This window comes from Antechinus flavipes, chromosome 6 (assembly GCF_016432865.1).
Source record: "Antechinus flavipes isolate AdamAnt ecotype Samford, QLD, Australia chromosome 6, AdamAnt_v2, whole genome shotgun sequence".
Lineage (NCBI taxonomy): Eukaryota > Metazoa > Chordata > Mammalia > Dasyuromorphia > Dasyuridae > Antechinus > Antechinus flavipes.
Window position 1 is genome coordinate 84,985,311 of NC_067403.1, and position 22,503 is coordinate 85,007,813.

Here is a 22,503-nt window from a genome sequence, read left to right on the forward strand (position 1 = left end):
GATCAGCTCTATTGACAAATTATATTCAACTGTATCTCATTATGAATGTGGTTAAGCCATTTGTAATCTAGTTTATACCTTTAGATGTCCCTGTTGCACTAATTACAACATGAAAAGAGACACAATAATTTTTCTATTACATATTTTCATCTATACTTAGTGTTTAAAGCAAATACTGATAATGCCCTTTAGACTTGACACTTATATAGGTATGTCTTTACATCAAATACAGAATCTACTTCTAGATATCATAAGATAATCTATTTACATAGAAAAGGGATATATGATATTGTTTACTGTAGCATTCATTTAATTTCTGAAGCTTAGATATCTAAGGAAAACTTTTCTCTCATAACAGATTTTCAATATCCATTAAAAGAGTCCAACATGAATGTTTCAAATATCCCAGTGGATATCCCAGTGCATAGCAACTATGGCATTTATTGCTTATAAGACTCAGTTCCATGTATGGCTCTATATAAAAAATCACCACATTAGTATTTATTGGCCCCAAATTCAAATCCTACCTATGATTATGTGACTTTGGGCCAATCATAATGTTTACAGGCTTAGGTTTTCACATGTATATAATGAGGGTATTGGACATCTTATTTAGATGACATCTAAATTCCCTTCAAATTCTATGTCCATAATTGTATGTAGGGAAGGAAACTTATGATGAATTAATCTTATTTCAACTAACCTATTACTTTAAAATAGAGTCAAGAGTATAACATGACAGTAAATACACACACACACACACACACACACACACATATATATATACAGATCTTAATCTGAATTCTGAATAATCTGAATATTCTGAATTCATAAGATTTTGAAATTTTAATATTCTTAATGGAATAGTTGACATTATAAAGGAGAGCATAATTACATTATACTTTACCTTAATCAAATAGGGTTTAACTAAATTACTACTTTAGTTTTGGGGGAAAAAAGAACACACAAGCTAGAAAATAATTAGGACCTGTATGTTCTGAATGGTGAGGATACTGAAGGATTGACTGGAGTACATAGAGATGTTTAATGTAGAAGTAAAACACATCCTCATGGAAGATAGGAGAAAGAGTTTCAAAAATTGGCAGACTTGTCATATGGAAAAACATTTATTCAGTTTTTTCTAGTTAGCCCTGGTGGACAGAACTAGAACTAAAGGGCAAAAGATATAGAAAATTAGATTTTTATTCAATTAAAAAATATATATATTTAAATTTAACCTATCTAAAACTTGAATGTGTTGCTTAAGGAGGTAAGGAGGTTACTCTCACTAGATATCCTTCAATAAAGGTTGAAAGACAACTTGTTCAGATGATTGATACAAAGCAGATTTACGATTCAATAAAGATTGAATTAGATGTCTATGGCTCATTACTTTTAATGGAAAAAGAGAAGACTTGGTAGAAATTTCCAATCTTGTGTTAGGAACCTAGAGCTAGGAAGCTTCAGACATTTATTATTTATTTGGCTTTGGGCAAGTTATTTGCCTGTAGTTTACTTCAGTCTCCCAATTTGTCAGATGGGGATAAGAATTGTACTAAACTCTCAGGATTGTTGAGGACAAAATGAAATAACTGTTAACAAGTTATGCATAAAATGGGTAACTCCTCAAAGATATTCCTCACAGAGTTCCTATGAAAGAGGAATTCCCTTTTGGGTGGGGCCTTCAGATATTTTTGTTTGCAGATAACATTGAGCTGATTTCCTCAAACTCTCTACTAATATAGGGACTCCTCCATGATTACACAAATCAAATAGCCTAACAATATAATGGAAAAACTAAATGGATGAAAAACATTCAATGTTCATACTATGATTGAATTGGCTAATTGGGCAATTGAAAGGCTAGTATGTTGAGTGAGTTCATTAGTACGCATTTCTAGTACCAGCTTTGCAGATAGATAATGAATTGGTGAGCGAATTAAATAATTCTTCCGTCAACTAATTTTTGATTACTTATTATATGCCAGACAAAAAGTTAAATGCTGGATAGAAGGAGAAAAATGAATTGCATTTTGGAAAAAAAATTTTTCCTGGCTTTTTATGACTCAAATTGTAGTCTCACATAAAAGTCCATCTGAAAACACCATAATCAACTACGTCCAAAGGGATAGTAAACTGTGCATAGCCTTTGATCCAACAGTTTCACTGCTGGGTCAATATCTGAAAGAGATCATGAAAGAGGGGAAAAGACCCCACATGTTCAAAAATGTTTGCGCAGCTCTTTATGGAGGCAAGAAACTGGAAAATGAATGGATGCCAATCAATTGGGGAATGGTTGACTAAGTTTTGGTATATCAGTTTAATAGAATATTATTATTCTATAAGAAATGATGAGCAGGCTGATTTCACAAAGCCTGGAAAGATTTAGATGAACTGATACTGAATAAAGAAAGCAGAACCAGGAGAACACTATATTTAGCAACAGCAAGATTATGTAATGATAGCTATGATAGATTTAACTCTGATCAGCAATATGGTGATCCAAGACAATTCCAATAAACTTGGTATGAAAAATGTCATTCATTTCCAGAGAACTATAAAGGCTGAATGTAGATTGAAGCATATTATTTTCACCTTTTTTTCTTTGTTTTTTCTTATATAATGAATTGAAAAGAGGATGGATTGATGGCATAGAAAACATGATGTAGGGCAATTACTGATAATGTTGTACTCATAGCCCTGAAATGTCAAAAGATTTGGCGAAAATTTTCTATTATGTCAGGTAGTTGTTACAGAGGCAAAAATCCCAGGGATGATGAAGGCATGAAATCTGCATAAAGTGTTCATATTAATAAGACCAGAGACAAATTGAAATACAAAATAATCCAGAATCTAATATATAGGGGCTTAATGAATATTTGTGAAATTAAATTGTTGACTTTGGGATGAATAAGAGAGGAGATGAGGTGAGCTGTATTAAAAGACAAATTCACGATTCTGCTAAAAATGTAATCACCATATTATACCAAGTTGATTATATTTGCTTTTTTTATGAAACAAGCATATCCACTGTAGTGATGTTCCTAGAACTATTTTCCTTGACTGTCTGACTAATTTTGTTAAAAGAACTATTATTTTATATATATAATATAATATGACATTATATTATATCATATCATATCATATTATATTATATTATATTATATTATATTATATATATTATATTATATTATATTAAGACTACTCCCTTGTCTTCTGTTCTTCCAGCATAGGTTACATCTCCATTTCCCTTGTACTCCCATGTCTTCTAAGGTTATAGAATAAAGCAAGTTATTCATTTTTTTTATGAGATCCTAAGAACAAAGTAGCAGAGATTAGTACAAAGAAGTCAAGGCCTCCTTTTTGAGCAAACTAAATTTCTCTGCTTTACTTTTAACTAACACTCCTTTATTTTTTTCAGAAAGATTATGTACCTACCTAGAAGATAAGTAGTTAACTTGTGCCAACCCAGGGAATACTTCTTTACAACCATGGTTAATATTCTTCTTGTTGTAAATGATAAAAGGTCATCTTTCATCCACAATTGCATTCAGAAAAATATTAGTCATTTCTAGTCACATGTAAAATCCTAAATTGATGATTCTATCAAGATGTGACTTCTTAAGGTTATTGTTTTGTAATCATACAATGTACTTTTTCTTCTAGCCAAGAGTGACTTTATAGGATCAATATCTGTTCTACTGTGAATAGTAGAAATTTCACTGTGATCCAAAAATAAATAACAAAGAGATATTTTCTCATATATAATTAACAAGTGTGTGTGTGTGTGTGTGTGTGTGTGTGTGTGTGTGTGTGTTGTGTTGTGTCTCAAAATACATTTATAAGGGACTCTCTCCTAATTGTGGAAAATCAGTGCCTGATATTTGAATAAAGAGCAACATACAATTACAGAGAGTAGGAGAATACAGTCTCCAATCTTGTTTGAACCTCTCTAAGTCACTTTGAGTTTCTTTGAGCTTTGGATATTTCTAGTTTCCAGCTTTAAGAAAGAAAATAAATAAGAAGAGCCCAACTTCAAATTGCTGAAGAAAAGAATCTGTGAATAAGTCAACAATAAGGCAATAACCATAATCTCCATCATGTCTTTATCTTTAGCTAGCATGATTAGAGACTTTGAGGGATGTCCCCATGGCTAAGATAGAATATTCTCTCTCTTGGCTGAGAAGGGTTATCTTACTACCCATGGGATAGCTCCTTCCCATTGTAGCCTTTTGTATATATTTTCCTTTCTATGATTTCTCTAACTTGTATTTTGCTACCAATTTGGAAAAATGTGTTTTGTTGCTAATTTTTATGAGTCCATTGTGAACTGGGATTTGATGGCAAGGGCCAAACAACAGATACAGAGCATGAGGTTCTCTCCTCTAATTAAAGAAAGGGATGAGGAGTTATATTGAACTGGAAAAGCACATCCCCTAGACTAAAATGTATAAAGGAAAAGATAGATATAATTCTAATCCAATACTCCTCTCTGAGAAGAGCAGAAGGGATAAATTTCTAGTCCCAACCTCTTGCTTCCTTTCCTGGAAGGAAATAAAATCTTCCTTAGAGGAGAGTCAGGCAAAACAGGCCAGAGATGTTTTCTTCTGCCTCCCCTCAAACCACATTATGCTACAACAGGAAGGATAGAGCCTCCAGCAAATAAAATTATAATAAAACACAGGCAATGTTAATATGTGGTTTTCTAAGTCAGCATGCAGCTCACAGTGTTCCTTAGTGGGCTCTGTTTCTACTTAAAGTGTGACACTATTGACACATAAGATGCTTTTGAGGAAGAGATCTCACTTCATTTTTTAAGTTATAAGAGAAGAGAAGATCTCCAATTGTTTCATTACTATTTTAGTGTGGCCAGAAGAATGAATTGCTTCTGACTCTTACTGACAAATATTTATGTGAGAACTAAGATGATTTTGTTTCTCCATTTGAACTCTAATTATCTGTACGTGATTCCCTTAAGACAATAAAGGACAAGAGGTAGTCCCTCCTGATTTGAAATCAATCAGGAAACAAATAGTATATTTATTGAATATCTACTATATCCATAGTCCTATAAAATTAGAATTAAAATAGAAGATTCCTGTCATTGTTTAGAGATCATGAAGACATAGAAAAATGATTCGGATGATTTTTATTTTCATTCCAATATTTTATACCATTAGATGTATCTAAACCCTTGCCTTCTGCTTTCTCCTAGTTCTCTTTACTTGGTCTCAGGGACTCTGTTTTTCTGTTTGTGTATAACTTCTTTGTTTCCCCTTCTTCAGAACTTCTTTAGACATCCCTTAAGAAGCTACATCATACTTATATATTTCTAATGCAACATTTGCATAATTCTGTACCTCCAACGAATACAATTCAAGGTTGCTGGCCATGTAAAAATAAGAGTCCTATTGTGCATGATTACAAAGCACTTTTCAATTATAAAAGTCTATTCATAATAATATCCTGAAAACTCTAATACAAATCTGTCATTAAGAAGATCAAGAAACCCATGATTGATTGTTCTCTTACACTATTCACTATTTTATTCACAACTTTTTTTCCCATTTTTTTATTAATGTCTTTATTGTCCTGCTTTACAACCTGAAGCACAATAGGCTATTTCAAGGTAATTTCTCCCTTGCAGTGATTACTTCCTAATAGGTAAATAAAAATGCCTATTACTGTTTTTATTACTGGGTATTTGACAAACCATAAAACTCCTTTGAATTTCATTTCTATCAAGTAAACATGCAGACTGAAAATTGGCTGCATTGTTACTATTTTCTAAAATTATTTCCAGATGATAGCAATTTTTGCACATATATAAAAGAAACAACCCCAAAACAAAACTTTCTAATGCAATTAAATCCCCATATGCTTCATTCTATTTCCATTTTGGATGATCTTCCAAGAAAAGAAAAAACTGCTTCAAAGACTATAATCAAAATGAAGAGTACAAGACCATGTTATTTTGAATATGTTCTCTATGAGAATCACCAAGAACAGGCAAATTTTAGCAGTTCATCTCACCTCAAAGTATGTCTTTATTAAGTATGAAAAAGAAGTTCACAGCAAATCACAGTCTAAGAACTGTAAATCACATGAATGTGAGTAATTAGTTGATTGGAGCAACCAAAAAATAGTTTAATAGAGATATCAACAGTTCACTATATGTCTCATCTCATAGATTTAGTTGACACTGTTCCCTTCTGTTCTGTTGTCTTTCACTATCACTCACCATAACTAGAATGTATAAGAGTCATCTCTTAATGGTCTAGAGATGGAATGGCATCATATATCATGTCAGTCATGTCAATTTACCATTTCTACAGATGAGGAAACTGAAGCCCAAGGTGATTAAATGACATATACCTCATTTAAAATATATATCTATATATATGTCACTTTGAGGGTGGGTCAAATGCTACAGTCTCCTATTATTTCAGATTTGATATTGTGAGTAACTGAAGCATTAATAAGTCACTGGGCATTTAACAATAGGAGATATCCTTTGTTATAATGTAGCAAAGAAATAGAGTTAGGATACAATGGCATTTAACTTATCTAGACATAGCTGTCTCCATCTCCATATGAAAATGTGTCCAGTCATCAGGTCAGGGTACTATGACTAATAGTCTTCTGACAACCATTAAATTAGACAACCATCTGAATCTATGAAGGTCAGATTTTTTTTTTTTTAATGCTCTTAGGTAAACTGGAAGCTGAGTCAAGGGAGGCAGAAGACAATGATGCTTTGGTATCTTTCAGGAAAAATTGATCCTTGCTGTGTGTTTCTATCATAGAAACTTTCTGCATGCAATTTTGCCCAATATCCCTAAGGTAAAATGGTACTACCTAGAGCATCTTGTCTGAATAGCCCATTTACATTTATTTCATTCTGCTTTTTATAATACTTGTTTTTGAACATGATTTATTCATTTGTTACTAATTTAACTTTATTGAGCACTTCTTGTGTATTTACAAAGAGCTTGAAAAAATACAAAGATAGACATTTCAAAACTTTAATACTTTGATATATCTCTAGTTACACAGATTTACTTAATCCAATAGAACACAGGTCACAACCAATAAACAGATTCTCATTTTTTTATTCATGTAATAACATTTCAAGCTTCCAGTTCCATATATATATATATATATATATATATATATATATATATATATATATATATATATATATATATATATATAATGGTGGACATAAAGAAACATCTCTTTCCTCCCCCTGCACTTTATCAGTGTAGCACATAAGCTGAAATATGTTTTCTAGAGCCCCCAAATTGGGGTGTCAAAATGTACTATGCTTTCTAGAAACCCAATGCTGGGGTGCCAAAATATATCATCCAGACTAGCTCTCTGGAGGATCTTGGGACCAGCCTGAGTCCTTAGTCTTAGTGTAGGAGTAATGAAGCAGGAAACCCACAAGGATGGTCAAAGATGGAGTCCCTTTATTTCAAGTCCTCTCAGTCCCTAAATACCTTAGTGCAATTACATTACTACACCACACTGAGCATGTGCTAACTATAGTACCATTACATCACCACATCACCATAGCACACTGCAAAAATCCTAACTATAAGCACCCTGCCATTGTTATATAAATGCCTCTTTAAGTATCCCTTGCTTCAAATGGAACACAAGGGGTCATGCCCCCCTTGACTTCTCAAGAAGGGTGAGCTGTCTCAAGGAGAGATGGGGAGCTGAACCAGACATTGTCAGCAGCTTCCCTCTGGTCTGAAGGGTCTTATTCCTCACTGAGAGTTCCCCCTCTGTCTGTGGCTCTCTACAATAAGCCTTACTCTAACTTTACTGCATGGAATGTGCTTTAATTTTCTCTTGTCTCACTCCCTCTATCTTTTTGCCCACACCCTCTCTCTCTCACAATACACATATGCATGTATGCAAAACAATCATCACTACAATGTGCCAGACATTATATTTCAAAGAGGATAAAAAGACAAAGTGTGAAAAAATCCCTGCCTTCAAGGAACTTACATTACATTGGGGAGACAACATGTTCATAAATGGGGAATGAATAGAAAGCAAACAACATATATTCATACGAAAACTCAATACAAATCAATAAAGGAGAACTAAGAGAAAATATCAATGAATTGTTAATGTAAAATGGCTCTTATGAGTTTTGAAGGAAATAAGGGATCATTAGAGAATGAAATAGGAGAGGAATTCATCTACATGGGAGACAGCCTGTTTTAAGGGAGAAAGAAGATTTTTGTCTTATGTGAGGTATAGCAAGCAGATCAGTTTGCCTAGACCACAAAGCAAAGTAAAGGGGGAAAATAGTATATAATAAGATCTAGGCAAGGTCTTAACTGGCTTTAAAAGTCAAACAGATTAGCTTATATTTGATCTTAGGGAGTAATTGAGAGGCACTGGAATTTATGACATACAGCAGTGATAAAGTCAGACTTATATTTTAGGAAAATCATTTTGGCAGCTGTGTATAGCATTAAAGGGAGAAATTTGAGCCAGGGAATCAGTTAAGAAGTACACACACACACACATATATATGTATTTGGCTAGACTTGTGATTTCATTGGTAAAGAGAGCTTACTAATGAGGAAACTCCCTTTATCAAAGTTGATTGGAAATATATCACAAATTACAATTCACTTGAGAATTGTCTAGGGGTCTGAAAGGTGAAAGGAAATATATATATATATATATATATACATATATGTGTGTGTATATACATATGTTTATACACACACTTATAAGTTCATTTCCTAAGGATTCATATTATTGTTGTGAGTATCCCTTCCCATCATATTCTAGTGTGGATAGTAATCTAGCCTCCTTTGGGATTACTATTTACTCTTCCTAACCTGAATAGGGGTCTTGCCTAGATTTTTCATTTTTGAGTGGATGCAAATGAAGCAAATCTTCAGTCAATAAGTTATTCTTACTCTCATTACCTGCCTAATCTAATTGCATGTCCAATCCTATATCTCAATGAGGATATCCTATAAGCTGTTTTTCTCTTCCATCATTTTTCATTGGTAATATCTTGCAGTCTCCTTATACCTTCCATGACATCTTCAACTGCCTTTTAGGTGACCCATAGCTTTCACTCTTCAGAGAGATATATTATTATTTCATGACTCACAACCATATGCTATAACCAAAAGACTAATGATGTCATAATAAATACATTCCTTTGTTTCAGGGGAAACACTGATATTGTTAAAAAATACTGAACAGATGCTCAAAGGCAAATCCAGCCCATTCTCTTACTCTTGTTCTATTGAAACCCCTTCTTTATTTTCATGGGATATATGATATTCTACTACATCACTGGAAAAATATTGAAGCCAAAAATATAAGCTTTACAAAAATTATGTATTAGGGAAGAGAGACATTGCAAATAAATGTGAAAAGACAAAACTCTACTCATCCTTTATAAACTATAACAAAATAAAAATCAGAATTAATTTATAATACAAAAAAGATAAAGTCTCAAATGAAGATAGTAATGAAATCCTAAATAATGAGTGAATCAAAAAGTAAATCATTAACAAAAATACATGTATGAAAGAAAATTTTAATTATGAGAAAATATACTGAAATTTCTGTGATTCAGCTAATGAAAAATTGTTCCTAAAATATGCATTAAGAAAACAGAAAAAAATAATAAATGAACTGAATATTAATTTTAAATTTAAAAGCCATCAAATAGCAAGTACAAAATAAGTACAAAAGAGGAAAATTTGAAAATAAGAGCAATACATACATTAGAATTCAAAAAGGCTACATATTTGATGATGGTATTGTTCAGTTGTTTCAGTCTTGTCTGATTCTTGTGACACAGCAAACCTTTATTCTCCATTATCTCTTGAAGTCTGTTCAAATCCATGTTTGTTGTTTTCATGACATTATGTCATCTTCTGTGTTTTCCTATGAGTCTGATCTTTTGATTATGTGGCCAAAATATTTAAGCTTCAGCTGCAATATTGGACCTTCCAGGGAAGAGCTGATTTAATTTCTTCAAATATTGACTAATTTGACCTTCTTACTGTCTGTCCAAAGGCCTCTGAAATATTTTCTGCAGAACCCAGTTACACATTGTTATTGGAAAAACCATAGATTTGACTAGATAGATATAGATGTGTATGGTTATATATTTAAAAGCTAGTTATTTTAAGAGACTAACAAAGCTAATCAATCTTAAAAGCTACCTGATTTAAAAGAAGAAAATAAATCAAATCAACATTTTTTTTAATGGGATCCTTTAAATTTTTCTATTTTATTTTTTTAAATACTTAACATTATATGAGAAGTGCTTTAAGAGGTCTGAGAGAGAAATTGTTATTAATTAAAGGGATCAGCAATGGCTTTTCCACACGACTATTGAAATATAAACTCCTTGAGAATAAGATTTTTTTATAGCTATTTTTCTATCATTAGTGCACCGCACATAATACTAACTTAAAATAATTGTAGAGATGGATTTTTTTAATTGGCACAGTAAAATGTAGATTGTTTGAAAGAAAGAAATTCCAAGAGGATTATAATTAAAGGCAATCTATACTATAGAAACACATTTTAACTGATGAACTTAAATATCTTTTTTTTGGGGGGGGAGGGGGATTTAAAGCTATTAGAAGAAAGAAAAAAAGTAAAATGTGTAAATGCTTGATAAAATGTGGCCTCCGATGGGTAATTTAGTGATCTCATAGATCTGTCTGGGTTTGTAATAAAAAAGAAATGGGATTATTTATATGTTGTGTTACAATCAAAGAAGGACATTAAAAGAAACACAAGTTTAACTATCTATAGCTGTCAATTTAATTTGCAAAAATGCTCTCTTCATATTTTTTAAACACTCACACACCCATGGATGCAGTTCAAATCATTGTCTGTCTATAAAAGGGACCAGAACTGGATTACTTTTGGGTAAATGCTCAGTAATTTTTTGTTTGTTTGTTGTATGTGTGTGTAGTATTAAGGCTTTCTTGGAAAAAGAGATCCAAATTTTTAATTTTACTCTCATTGTCAAGTTGTATAGCTTTAAATCATGGTATATCACCATCTCACTGAAAAATTAAATTTCTCTATCACCTAAAAGGCAGTGGTAAAATATACAGAGTACTTGACAAACATATCAATTTATTTTTAAGACATATTCAAACACTCTATGATCTAGTCCAATATAGGATCTTCCACTTCCCTGGCTTTCTTTGAGCTATAACATTGCAAGAATACTTTCCCACTCCCTTTCTGTTTCTTAGTATCACCACCACCATTCAAAACTCAGCTCAAATGCCTCATGTGATGCTTTTCCTGATGCCCTTCCCCCCCACCCTCTGTAATAAAGCTATTTCCAGCAATCCCACACTTGTAGAGAAATTATATATATATAGATATATATGTATACATATGTATGTACACATATGTATATGCACATATTTATATATTGTGCATATACACACATAGACTACATACAAACATATATCAACATTGCTGGTAGACTGTACATTTCTTAAGGTCAGAACTTCTTTTCTCTTTTTTCTTTTTTTTGTCCTTCTATCCTTAGTATGTTGCATGGTATCTGGCAAATAGTGGATACTTAAAAAATTCTTTAGAATTAAATTAAATTAAATATAATTGAATTGAACTGAACTGAAAAACTATACAGAGGAAACCAAATAAAAGATATCATCACAGGAGATGTCTAGAAAACAGAATTAGATCATATAAAATGTCTAGAAAACAGAATTAGATCATATAAAGTGAAGTTTTATGAAAACCCAATTGCATTGTGTCACCAAATGTAAGGAGTCATAAGGAAAAACTTTCAAAAGTTTTACTGGAGGAGCAGGAAGGACAGGTAGGTGAGAAGGCAGAAAGAGTGCAAGAATAAAGGAAATGATGAAAGCCTGGTCCACAGTAGTACAATTAGTACCAAGTCTATGCTAGTATAGTAGAAAAGTATATGTGGAAAAAAGCAAGCTGTGGTCATCTCTATACAGCATTAAAAACAGTGAACATCAATGTTCTTGAAATTAATGAATCAATTTAAATTGACAGCACACACATAGTAATTAGAGACTGAATACATGGTTTGTTCAGAAATTTTCATTATTAAAAAAATGTTTCTCAATAGTGTGCAACAAATGGGAAGAGGGTCATATTTATCCATTGTTCTGTATCTTTATATATTTATACATTTTTAAATATGTGGAAGTGTGGGGCAATAAATAAAGAAGCAGGCATGGAAAGGGTAAAATCTGAGTCTAGGTTCTATAATTAGAGCATGCCAACTGTGTAACCATCATCCAATCTTTAACTTCTCATTGTTCCAGATCAATGAGACTAAAGGATTAGACCACTATTAACATTTAATTCTTTAAAATGAGGTTTCATTGCTGAAATTGGGTCTCTCATTTTCTTTTGTTGATGTTTTAAATGAATTTTCTGTTGCTGCTTTGTACTAACATCACAGAAGTTATATTTCTCAAAAATATTTCCATGTGACAAATTGAGTACTATTATCTTTAAAGAGCACAAAGCCAGTTGAGACTACAAATGAATAACTAATTTAATCACTGTTGACAGTTATTTTAAACAATTGTGTCCTAGATTATATCCTAGTGAATATGACCACTGTGGACAATCAATAAAGATAATGCAAGCACCTCAATTCAACAATTAGATATGAATTATCTGGTTTGGCTTTTCTGCAATAATAAAATTAACTGGATAATTAATAGGTTTTTAGTTAGCTTGGTGATTCACAGTCACAATTAAAAATGTCATTTTTAGCCTAATGCCACAAAATAAGTAAATCTAAAACTTGCAATTTTCATCCTTATTCCTCTTAATTTTTATTTTTATTTTTCATAAGCGAAGGTTACCAAATATTCTCTCTATAATTAAAGCATTTCACACCTCAATGAATTCTATTTTAAAACCACACATTCATTGCACATTGTTGATCATTTTCTTTAATAACAACATTATAACCTTGAGTTATTATCTTTAAAAATGAAGAGAACATTAAACTTGATTGAATAAAAAAGTACATTTGTCATGTATGGAGTTTATATGGATATTTTAAATCCCATTTTAAAGTAAAATATAAAAATTATCATGTCTACTAGACATAAGCTATTTCTTTAATTGAAAACTTGTTACAAAACATTTTTATTAAAAATAATTTGACCATATATTTAATTTGGAGAATGTGTATAAAAAGTAATTTTTTGAAAGTTCTTCTCAGATGTGTTATAGTATCATATTGATAACTCTCTATATTCAAATGCCCAACCAAAGGGACATTAGTTCTGATGAGTCACATCAAAGTGAAAGACTTTGAGCATGGGCCAGGACATATGACTAAGGTTCTAATACTGAACAGCTGCAGTTCTCTAATTTAATGTAATTGTTCCTTTCTCTACTCCTTCTCTCCAACTTTAGATGTAAAAGTTAATTAACATGTTCTCTATGTTTAGTATCTAAATCCTGTGCATCCCATTAACCTAGATAATATTCCTTCTTTACTCATTACATGGCTCAACATCACATATGTCCACATAAAATACTTCTTTTATCTTCTTGAAGTAAGGAAGTAAGAAGATTAAAAAGTAAAATGAAAATCAATTTCCTAAATCACCATCAACTTCTAAAATGCTATTCATTGCTATTGTTTTTATTTTTGACTAATTTTGGTCATGATTTGCCAAAAATTAAACACATATACATGAGTATGTGAACATACATATGCACATGCACACACACACACACACACACACACACACACACATTGAAGGCACACACACTGTATCTCCTCATATTATACCACACAATGTCATTTCAACATAACATATCTTTGTAATAAGAAAATTCAATTAAGCAAAAAAAAAATAAGGACTTGCATGATGTCGTATGTTTCATTCTATACTGATAACATATTAACCATTTGCTAAGAAGCTAGAGATATATTTGACTCTCATTCTTCTGGAGTCATGATCAGTCATTTCCTTGATGATAGTTTTGACATCTTTTCATATTCTTTTCACTGACATTATTTTGATTATCAATGAAGTTCCCGGTTTCACTTACTTCCTGACTTCCATTGAAGAAGTAGGATGAGGTGATTCTAAAAACATGCATAGGAAAAAGGTAAAAGGAAGGAATTATATAATCAAAAGGGGGATGTGAAAGAAAGAAGTAGTACAGAGAAAACAGGTTGGGTAATGTTGAAAACTTATTGTCATCTGAGTTTAAGAGGAAAAATATGTACATCTGGAAGGGTGTAAAAGTCTTCTGAAGAAGTAGAGAAGTGAAAAACTATGTGACAGATTCAGGGAGGAATTTTTAGAGGGATATTTGGATTGGATTTTAGGAAAGTGAGGGGAGATGGTGGAACTTTTGGAGGAATGGGTAAAAGAGGCATTGGAGAGTGGGGGGAGAAATTAAGGGATTATATCAAAAGAGAGGCTAGGAAAGGAGATAATAAAAATAAGATGGAGGGAGATTCACAAAGAGTAGTTATAAAACTTTGAATGCAAATAGGATGTTTATAGCTCTCTTTTTGGTGACAAAGAACTAGATATTAATCCCTGTAACTGGAAGAATGGCTGAACAAGTTGTACTATATGGTTGTGATGGAATACTACTGTATTTTTGTACTAAAAAAAAAAAATGATGGTGATGTAAAGCCAAAATGTCAGAGAGTAGACATGGCTTTATGTGACCTGCTCCAACCTTCCATCAAATCAACAGCAGATTAAGTCTCTGGACTGATTTTAGAGTGATAGAACCCACAAATATTTGAAGTACAACAAATTTCCAGAAGATACTTTGGAAGAACTTCAGGAAATGTTTGTTTCAATCTAGCAGAGGGAAAGGCTGCCAAAGTTGGTACAGATTTACTTCAAGACAACCAAAAGCAAATATAAAAAGCAAATTGTAAAACACTAAACCCTGGAAGAATGAAGGACCTGGCTGAGAATATTCAGCACCAGAAGTCATCAGAAACATCAGCCTTAGGATAAACTAAAGCAACTGTTGCCCCTTTGCCTTAAGAGCAGTCCTTAATCTTTAAAAATGATCAAAATTTTTTTAAAAAAAGAGCCCTGATCATAGACAGCTTTTATGAAAAGAGAGAAAAGCAGACTTCAAATCCTGAGGTTCCTAAAGGCAAACCAGCTCCAGATGAAGCCCTAAAGGGTGATATGAGTTGGTCCCTATTTCACAAGATTCTCTTGCAAGAATTCAAAAAGGATCTTAAAAGAGAGTTAGAGGGGGCAACTAAGTAGTGCAGTGGATAGAGAACCAGCCCAGAAGTTAGGAGGACCTGAATTCAAATTTGGCCTCAGATACTTAACACTTTCTTGCAGTGTGACTTTCAGCAAGTCACTTAACCCCAACTGCCTCAGCAAAAAGAGAAACACACACACACACACACACACACACACAGAGAGAGAGAGAGAGAGAGAGAGAGAGAGAGAGAGAGAGAGAGAGAGAGAGAAAGTTAGAAGAAAAATGGGGAAAGGAAATGAGATTTTTGCAAGAGGGTATGAAAAAGGAAAACCAGAAATTATCTGTAGAAAACTCCTTTAAAAAAAGATATGATGCAATAGGAAAAACATATAACTCCCTACAAAATAGAGTTGATGAAATTGAAAAGGCAATAATTCCTTACAAAATAGATTTGATGACATGGGAAAAACATATAACTCCTTACAAAATAGCTATAAAAAAGAAATCAATTCATTGAAAAACAGAATTTGTGAAATGGGAAAAAAAATCAGTGAACAAAACAGCTCATTTAAAAATTCAATTGGCCAAATATAAAATGAAGTAAAAAAGATAATTGAAGAAAATAATTCACTAAAAACTAGAATTGAACAAATGGAAATGAATGATTCAATAAGACATCAAGAATCAGTCACATAAAACCAAAAAATGAAAAAAAAGAAGAAGAAAATGTAAAATACCTCATTGGAAAAACTGACCTGGAAAATAAAATTAGGAGAGACAATCTTAGGATTATTGGACTTCCTGAAAATCATGATGAAAAAAAGAACCTAGATATCATCTTTCCATATTTCATCAAGGAAAACTGTCCTGATGTCTTAGAACCAGAAGATAAACTAGCCATTGAAAGAATTCACCAATCACCTCTTGAAAATAAAAACTCAAAGAAATATCAGAGCTAAATTTCAGAATTATTAGATCAAGGGAAAAAAAATTCCAACCAGCCAGAAATAAACAATTTAAATATCAAGGAGCTACAAGCAGGATTACCTAAGACATAGCAACTTCTACTTTAAAAGATTGAAGGGCCTGGAATATGATATTCCAAAAGGCAAAAAAAATTGTTTTTCAGCCAAGAATCAACTATCCAGATAAAATGAGCATTAACTCTCAGGGAAGAAGATGAACATCCAATGATAAAAGTGAATTTCATTTATTTCTGATGAAAAGACCAGAGTTGAACAAAAATTTTGACCTCCAAATACAAAACTCAAAAGATGCATAAAAAGGTAAAAAGGAAAGAACTCTTGAGAACTATGTCTCTGTTATGGATATACTCTGACAGTGCAGGTATAATTTGATTTCATTGTGATAATATAAGGAAGAAACTAGTTGTGAAAAGGGGATTATACTGGAAAAAAGAAAATGAAGGTAAAATGAGGGAAATTACATCTCAAGAAGAGGCAAAGAATATCAATTATAATTGAGGGGAAAAATGGAGGGGGATGAACATTGTGTAAATCTTATTCTCATCAAATTTGGCTCAAAAAGAGAATATTGGACATATTTGGTTTCACAGAGAAACTTCTCCTATAAGGAAGTGGGAGGGGAAAGGGGAAAGGAAAGGGTGAGGCTAATAGAAGGGAACACAGAAGTCATAGGGGAAAGGTATGAGAAAGAGGGAGGGACTGTATGGGGGGAGGGCTTTTTGAGAGACGTAGTGGTCAGAAGCAAAATGCTGGAGAGAAGAGAAAGGGGGAAAGGAAAGAGGAAAATATAACATGGGGAAGATAAAATGGTGGGAAATATGGAATTAGTTATTTTAATGGTAAATGTGAACGGGATGAACTCTCACATAAAATGGAAGCAGATAGCAGACTGGATTAAAAGCCAGAATCCTACAATATGTTGTTTACAAGAAACATATTTAAAGCAGAATGATACATACAGAGTAAAAGTAAAGGGCTGGAGCAGAATCTATTATGCTTTAGGTGAAGTAAGAAAAGCAGGGGTAGCAATTCTGATCTCAGATCAAGCAAAAGCAAAAACAGATCTAATTAAAAGAGATAAGGAAGGTAACTCTATCTTGCTAAAGGGTATCATAGATAATGAAGCAATATCAGTACTAAACATATTTGTACTGAGTAGTATAGCATCCAAATTCCTAGAAAATAAGTTAAGAGAGCTGCAAGAAGAAATAGACAGCAAAACTATAGTAGTGGGGGATCTCAACCTTGCTCTCTTACAACTAGATATGTTGAACCACAAAATAAATAAGCAAGAAGTTAACGAAGTAAATAAATTTTTAGAAAAGTTAGATATGATCAACCTTAGGAAAAAATGAATGGAGACAGAAAGGAGTATTTTTTTTTCTCAATAGTTCATGAAATTTATTTTTAAAAATGGTTCTCTATTTGGGTATAAAAATGTCAAAATCAAATGCAGAAAGGAAGAAATAGAAAATTAAAATTTTCAGATCATGATGTAATAAAAATTACATATAATAAAAGGCCAGAGGAAAATAGACCAAAACTTATTTGGAAAGAAAATGGGTGAAACAACAAATCAGAGGGATAATAAATAATTTCATCCAAGTAAATGACAATAATGAGACAACATACAAAATTTGTGGGATGCAGCCAAAGCAATTCTTAGGAGAAATTTTAGATAGCTTGATGCTTACTTGCATAAAATAGAGAAAGAGAAGATCAATAATTGGGATTACAACTAAAAAAGCTAAAAAAAAAAAAAAGAACAAATTAATCCCCCCCAATTAAATACCAGATTTGAAATTCTAAAAATAAAAGGGTAGATTAATAAAATTGAAAGTAAGAAAACTATTGAATTAATAAATAAAACTGAGTTGGTTTTATTTTTTAAAAAACCTACAAAATAATAAACCTTTACTTAATTTGATTTTAAAAAAGAAAGAAGAAAATCAAACTTTTAATCTCAAAAATTAAAAAGGAGAACTTTCCACCAATAAAGAGGAAAGTAGAACAATAATTAGGAGTTATTTTGCCCAACTATATGCCAATAAGTTTGATAATCTAATTGAAATGAAGGAATATCTACAAAAATATAGATTGCCCAGGATAATATAAGAGGAAATAAATTATATAAAAAGTCACATTAAAAAAAAAAAAAAGAAATAGAACAAGCTTTTAAACCAACTTCCTAAGAAAAAATCTCCAGGACTAGGTGGATTTACATGTGAATTCTACCAAACATTTAAAGAACAATTAAATACATTACTTTGCAAACTATTTGAAAAAGGAGGGAAAGAAGGAGTTCTACCAAATTCCTTTTATGACACAATATGGTGCTGATACCTAAACCAGTTATGAAAATGATGAAAACAGATATTAAAACAGAGATGAAAACAAGGTGGAAACAGAAAATTATAGACCAATTTCCCTAATGAATATTGATTCAAAAATCTTAAATAAAATATTAGAAAAGAGATTACAGAAATCTCCCCAGGATAATACACCATGACCAAGTAAGATTTATAACTAAGAATGCACAACTAGTTCAACATTAGGAAAACTATTAACATAATTCACTGCAACAATAACAAAATTAACAAAAACATATGACTGTCTCAATAGATTTAGAAAAAGTATTTGATAAAATCCAATACCCATTCCTATTAAAAACACTAGAGAGTATAGGAAAAAATGGACTATTCCCTTAAAATAATCAGTAGCATCTATTTAAAACCATCAGCAAGCATCATATGTAATGGGGACAAACTCGAACCATTCCCAATAAGGTCAGGGGTGAAACAAGATGGTCCATTATCACTATCATTATTCAATATTGTATTAAAAATGTTAGCTTTGGAAATAAGAGAAGAAAAAGAGATTAAAGGAATTAGAGTAGGTAATGAGGGGACCAAATTATCACTCTTTGCAGATGATATGATGGTATTCTTAGAGAACTGTTGCAGCCTTAGAAATTTGCTCATACACTGTTATGGGATAATAAATCTGTTCTGAACTCTCTGCATACTGACCTTCACCAGCTAGTTGGTCAAAAGCAACTTGTACAATAGCTCCTGTTTGCCTATTGCGTTGGGCTTGAATCCTACATAATTCATGAAACTCCGAAAGCCACAATAAATTTTGTCCCGGTTCTAGACAAGTTTTCATTATGGATTTCCAGTCATTCGGGGTTAGGATTTCATAAGACAAATTATCTAGTAACATCTTCACATAAGATGATGTAGCCCCATAAAGAGTGCAACCCTTTTTCAAATCTTTAATTTTTCCCAAATTAAAAGCAGTGTATTTTCTCTCTTTTTGACCTGAGGAGTTGAGCTCTTCAATCACAGGATATGCATTTATAAAATCAGATATATCTTCTGAAAAAGAGTATTAGAACTCATTATCAGCAAATAATTGCTAAGTATTCACAATTTCAAGAGTTACAATGAAAGACACTAAAAGATTTTTTTACTAACATTTAAAAATATGGCCATTTTAAATTTATATTGTAGGAAATCTACTTTAAGATACAATAAATAGCAATATTTGAAGGCTTTGCCCTAAACTGCTCTATGTTGCTTTCACATGATGCAACCAAAACAAGTTTTTTAAAATGCCACTAAATAGGGACTACTTAGAGTTTATTTCTTTTGTGTGTTCAAAATTCATTAGTAGCTTTACCAAAAAAAAAAAGAAAAGAAAAGAAAGAAAGAAAGAAAGAGAGAGAGAGAGAGAGAGAGAGAGAGAGAGAGAAAGAAAGAAAAAAAAATTTAAATAAAAGATTCAATTCCCTTTGGAACAATCCAGGGTTTGATATGAATGGCCACACTATCATGCTGCACAGAATCAATAAATAAGTTTACAATTTTCACCAACTAGCTACGATTTTCAGTAGCTGTGTCAATCAGCTGTTTCACCGAATTATAATGTTCTCCTAATCCATAGGCATGTCTCATATATACAAGTGTTAAAGGCTTGTTTGAATACTCTTCGCCAACTACAATCGGAGGAGAATCTGCTTGTATTACTTCTATTGGTGTTTGTAAAATGTGAGACAGAGCCCTTAGCTCAAGCTGACCTCCCCAAGCAGCTGTGTTTACAATATCATCACAGTACTTTCCAAACTCTTCTGAAGTATATATATCTCCTGTAAGTTAGTAAGGATTCCAACATCTCCCCCTTTCTTTTGTTTTAAAACATAGGGGGTTTCTGAGGGGGTACACATAAATCCATCAATATGGGCCAGAACTTTGTAACAGATATACATGGTATACATAAATCCATCAATATGGGAGGCATTATACATAATTTACATAAGCACATAGCAATATAACACAGGCTAGTAGTAATGTAACAACATGAATCAACCTGAAGATTTACACATGTCCATAAGTCCTAGAAATAGTCCATAAGCAATCCATTGTCCATTAGTTCATGTGCCAGGAATCTAATAATTCCTGTAAGCTCTGAAGTACTGCAAAAGGTCTCATCAACAATTTTTCATCTCAGGGAACCCAATGATTCTTGCTGGTTTTTCAAGAACTAAAACAGTTTCATCTTGTGTCAGGAAATCCAATGATTCTTGTAAGCTCTGAAGTACTGCAAAAGGTCTCATCAACAATTTTTCATCTCAGGGAACCTAATGATTTCTGAAGATTTTAAGAGTCCTACAGAATCAGCTAAAAAACTACTAGAAACAATTCAAAACTTTAGCAAAGTTAGAGGATACAAAATAAATCCACAGAAATCATCAACATTTTTATATATTACCAACAAAGTTCAGCAGGAAGAGATATAAAGAGAAATTCCATTTAAAATAATTGTCAATGATGTAAAATATCTGGGAGTTTATTTACCAAGGTAAAATCAGAAATTATATGAGCTCAGGTACAAAACACTTTCCACACAAATAAAATCAGACCTAATCAAATGGGAAAATATCAAATGCTTACGGGTAGACCAAGCAAATATAAAAATAATGACAAAACTACCTAAATTAATCTACTTATTTAGTGCCATACCAATCAAACTCCCAAGAAATTATTTTATAGATTTAGAAAAAATAACAAAGTATATCTTGAAGAACAAAAGGTCAACAATTTCAAGGAAATTAATAATGAAAAATGCAAATGAAGGTGGCCTAGCTGTGCCTATTTTCTAATTATATTATAAAGCAGCAGTCATCAAAAGCATTTGGTATTGGCTAAGAAACAGAATAGTCAATCAGTGGAATAGATTATGTTTATAAGACAAAATAGTCAATATATATATATATATAAACTTATATATATATATATATAAATATATATATACTATAACTATAGTAATCTAGTCTTTGATAAACTAAAAGATCCCAGCTTTTGGGATAAGAACTCACTGTTTGAAAAAAACTGCTAGAAAAATTAGAAACTATGGCAGACCTACTATGCATTGACCAACACCTACCATTGTATACCAAGATAAGGTCAAAATGGGTTCATAATTTAAATATAAATGGTCATATTATAAGCAAATCAGAAGAATATAAGATAGTTTACCTCTCAGATCTCTTGAGGAAGAAAGATTTTGTGATCAAAAAAGAACTAGAGATCATTATTGAACACAAAAGAGATAATTTTAATAATATTATGTTAAAAAGTTTTGTACAACCAAAACTAATGCAGACAAAATTAGAAGGGACACAATAAACTGGAAAAACATTTTTACATTCAAGGATTCTGATAAAGCCCTCATTTTTTACAATAGAGAAATGACTCAAATTCATAACATTTCAAGCCATCCTCCAATTGATAAATGGTGAAAGGATATGAACCCAGAATTTTTGGATGAAGAAATTGAAACCATGTCTAGTCATATTAAAAGGTGCTCTAAGTCATCATTGATAGAGCAATGCAAATTAAGATAGCACTGAGATTTCACTACACATCTCTCAGATTGGTTAAAATGACAGGAAAAAATAATGACAAATGTTGGAGGGTATGTGAGAAAATTGGGACACTGAAATTTTGTTGTTGGAATTGTGAATGGATCCAACTATTCTGGAGAGCCATTTAGTACTATGCCCAAAGGTTTATCGAATTGTACATGCCCTTTGATCCAGCAGTGTTTCTATTAATCTTATATCCCAAAGAAATCTTAAAGGAGGGAAAGGAACCCACATGTGCAAACACATTTGTGGCAGCCCCTTTTTAGAGGCAAAAAACTGGAAACTGAGTGGATGCCCATCAGTTGGAGAATGGCTGAATAAATTATGGTATATGAATGTTAT